This window comes from Pelecanus crispus, chromosome 32 (assembly GCF_030463565.1).
Source record: "Pelecanus crispus isolate bPelCri1 chromosome 32, bPelCri1.pri, whole genome shotgun sequence".
In the NCBI taxonomy this organism is placed as follows: Eukaryota; Metazoa; Chordata; class Aves; order Pelecaniformes; family Pelecanidae; genus Pelecanus; species Pelecanus crispus.
Genome location: NC_134674.1, coordinates 168,984 through 173,310, shown reverse-complemented (window position 1 = coordinate 173,310; position 4,327 = coordinate 168,984).

Sequence of the window (4,327 nt, the reverse complement as noted above, 5' to 3'; positions counted from 1 at the left end):
GGGGCGTGTCCCTCAGTAGCCCCGCCCCCTCCAGGACCGCCACATCCTGTGCTGGGACCTGCGGCGCCCCGAGCGCCCCCTGCTGGGGCTGGAGCGGCACGTGGGCACCAACCAGCGCGTGACCTTCGACCTTGACCCGTGAGTGACCCCTGTCCGGGCACCTGGGTCCCATTTTGGGGGGAGTGGGGGGGTCCTGGGTCCCTTTTGGGGGGGGGGGGGGTGTCCCAGCCACCTGGGTCCCATTTTGGGGGGGAGGGGGGGGGGGTCCCAGCCACCTGGGTCCTATGTTGGGGGGGAGTGGGGGGGTCCTGGGTCCTATTTTGGGGGGGAGTGGGGGGGTCCCAGCCACCTGGGTCCTATTTTGGGGGGGAGTGGGGGGGGTCCCAGCCACCTGGGTCCCCTCCTGGGTGGGAGGGTGGGAGGGGGGGTCCTGGGTCCCTTTGTTGGGGGAGAGTGGGGGGGGTCCCAGCTACCTGGGTCCCATTTTGGGGGGGGAGGGGGGTCCTGGGTCCCCTTTTGGAGGAGGCGGGGGGGTCCCAGCCACCTGGGTCCCCTCTTGGGGGGGAGGGGAGGTCCTGGGTCCCTTTTTGGGGGGAGGGGGCTGTCCTGGACGCCTGGGTCCCCCTTTGGGGGGGAGGGGGGGTGTCTCGGCCACCTGGGTCACCTTTTTGGGGGGGAGGGGGGGGTCCTGGGTCCACAGTGGGGGGAGGGGGGGGTGTTCTGGATTCCTGGGTCCCCTTTTTGGGGGGGAGGGGGCTGTCCTGGATGCCTGGGTCCCCCTTTTGGGGGGGGAGAGGGGGGGTCCCGGCCACCTGGGTCCCCTTTTTGGGAGGGAGGGGGGGGTCCCAGGTGCCTGGGTCCCATTTTGGGGTGGGGGGGGATTCCTGGGTCCACAGTGGGGGGACGGGGGTGGTCCCGGACGCCTGGGTCCCCTTTTAGGGGGGGGGGGGGGGGGGTCCCAGCCACCTGGGTCCCCTTTTGGGGGGGAGGGGGGGGGTCCCGGTGACCCCCCCCCCCCCCCACCCCTCTCTCCCCCTGCCAGGACGGGGCGGTTCCTGGTGAGCGGTGACACCGACGGCTTCGTCACCGTCTGGGACACGCTGACCCCCCCGGGGCCGGGGGACCCCCCCCTGCTCCCCCCCCACCTGCGCTTCCGCGCCCTCCACGACTGCGTCAACGGCACCAGGTAACGGCCCCGCACATCTGGGTGCCCCCCCTGCACATCTGGGTGCCCCCCCAAAACACCTGGGTGCTCCCCCCTGTCACCTGGGTGCCGCCCCCCCGAATGTCTGGGTGCCCCCCTGAATGCCTGGGTCGTCCCCCCCCCCCCCAGATGCCTGGGTGCTCCCCTTGCACATCTGGGTCCCCCCCAAATGCCTGGGTACCCCCCTGCACATCTGGCCCCCCCCCCCTCCCCGTCACCTGGGTGCCCCCTCAGACACCTGGGTGCCCCCCCAAATGCCTGGGTCCCCTTCCCAGACACCTGGGTGCCCCCCCGAATGTCTGGGTGCCCCCTTGGATGCCTGGGTCCCATCTGGGTCCCGCCCCAAATGCCTGGGTGCCCCCCCAGACACCTGGGTGCCCCCCCAGACACCTGGGTCCCGCCCCAAATGCCTGGGTGCCCCCCCGTCACCTGGGTGCCCCCTCAGACACCTGGGTGCTCCCCCAAATGCCTGGGTACCCCCCTTGGATGCCTGAGACCCATCTGGGTCCCCCCCCAGTCACCTGGGTGCCCCCCCCAAATGCCTGGGTCCCCTTCCCAGACACCTGGGTGCCCCCTGAGCACCGGGGTCCCCCCCAAATGCCTGGGTGCCCCCCCAGACACCTGGGTGCCCCCCTGAATGCCTGGGTCCCCCCCCCGGTCACCTGGGTCCCCTCCCCAGACTCCTGGGTCCCCCCTGGACACCTGGGTGCCCCCCAAATGCCTGGGTGACCCCCAGACACCTGGGTGCCCCCCTGAATGCCTGGGTCCCCCCCCCCAGATGCCTGGGTCCCCCCCCCCGGTCACCTGGGTGCCCCCCAAACGCCTGGGTGTCCCCCAGTCACCTGGGTGCCCCCCCAAATGCCTGGGTGACCCCCAGACACCTGGGTGCCCCCCTGAATGCCTGGGTCCCCCCCCCAGATGCCTGGGTCCCCCCCCCCGGTCACCTGGGTGCCCCCCAAACGCCTGGGTGTCCCCCAGTCACCTGGGTGCCCCCCTGAATGCCTGGGTGACCCCCAGACACCTGGGTGCCCCCCTGAATGCCTGGGTGACCCCCAGACACCTGGGTGCCCCCTCAGACACCTGGGTGACCCCCAGACACCTGGGTGCCCCCCTGAATGCCTGGGTGTCCCCCACAGTCACCTGGGTGCCCCCCCAAATGCCTGGGTGCCCCCTCAGACACCTGGGTGACCCCCAAACGCCTGGGTGTCCCCCACAGTCACCTGGGTGCCCCCCCAAATGCCTGGGTGCCCCCCAAACGCCTGGGTCCCCCCCCCCCCCCCGGTCACCTGGGTGCCCGGGGTGCCGTGGGGTGGAGGTGGGGGTCACCCGAACTCCTGGGTCCCCCAGCCTGCACCCCGGGCTCCCGCTGTTGGCCACCGCCTCGGGGCAGCGGCTGTTCCCGGCGCCGTGGGACAGCGACGAGGAGGGGGACAGGCGAGGACGGGCCCCCCCCGGGAGGGGACAATCGTCTGCAGCTCTGGTGGTGGGGACCCGACCCCCCCGGGGACGACGACTGGGACGTCCGCGGGGACAGCGGGAGCGTGGATGCCGACTGTCACCCCCCCGGGGACACCGGGAGCATGGATGCCGACTGTCACCCTCCTGGGGACACCGGGAGCGTCAATGCTGATTGTCACCCTCCTGAGGACACCAGGACCATGGACGCCGACTGTCACTTCCCTGGGGACACCGGACCGTGGATGCCGACTGTCACCCCCCCGGGGACACCGGGAGCATGGATGCCGACTGTCACCCTCCTGGGGACACCGGGAGCGTCAATGCTGATTGTCACCCTCCTGAGGACAGCGGGACCATGGATGCCGACTGTTACCTCCCCGGGGACACCCAGGACCATGGACGCCGACTGTCACTTCCCTGGGGACACCGGGGACCGTGGATGCCGACTGTTACCTCCCTGGGGACAGCGGGACCATGGATGCCGACTGTCACCTCCGTGGGGACACCGACTGTCACCTCGCTGGGGACAACGGCTGGGACACCCCTGCGGACACTGGAACTGTGTATGACGACTGTCACCACCCTGGGGACACCGACTGGGACACCCCTGGGGACACCAGAACCGGCCTCTCCATGTACGCAGGCTGTCACCTGTCTGGGGACACCGACTGTGACGCCCCGGGGCACGCCAGCATCAGCCACCCCCTGGACACCGCCTGTGACAGCCTTGGGGACGCCGATTGTGACCCCCACCAGGGACACTGACTGTCACCCAGTTGGGATACCCCTGGGGACACCGGAACCTGCTTGTCCATGGACACTGTCACCCCCCTGGGGACACCAGCACCAGCCTGTCCATGTTTGCTGATTGTCACCCCCTCGAGGACACCAACTGTGACCTCCAGGGCCAGCGACTGTCACCCTCTCGGGGACACCAGCACCAGCCGTCCATATATTCCGATTGTCACCCCTTCGAGGACACCGACTGTGACACCCCCAGAGCCAGCACCTGTCACCCTCCTGGGGACACCAGCACCAGCCTCTCCATGTTTGCCGATTGTCACCCCCTCGAGGACACCGACTGTGACCCCTGGAGCCAGCGACTGTCACCCCCCTGGGGACACCAGCACCGACCCTCTCAGGGACTACAACCGTCCTGGGGACACCGACACCCCCAGGGCCACCGGCTGTGACCTACAGCCCCACGGGGACCCCCCAGGTGTGCTGTGACGCGGTGGCCATCGCGGGGGGGGGAGTTTGGGGAGGGGGGGTGTTGGGGTTGGGGGTTGGGGGTCGTTTTTAGGGTGCTGCTGGGCAGAGCGGAGATTTGGGGTGTCACGTGGGGGTGCGGTTGAGGGTTTGAGGGCTGGGGGTGTGTTCAGGGGTCGTGCAGGGGTGTTGTCTTGGGGTGTGTGGGAGGCCAGGGTGAGGATTTTGGGGGGTGCAGGGGGGGGTCAGGCTGTGGCCAGGGGCATTTTTAGGGTGTTGTTGGGTAGAGATGGGTTTTGGGGTGTCACGTGTGGGTCAGGTTGAGGGGTTAGGGGGTTTTGGGGGGTGCGGGGGTTGTGTTGGGGTGTTGGGGTTGGGTTGGGGAGGTTTTGGGGGTGCGGGGGTTGTGTTGGGGTGTTGAGGGTTCAGGTTTCGGGGTTGGGGGGGTTTTGGGGG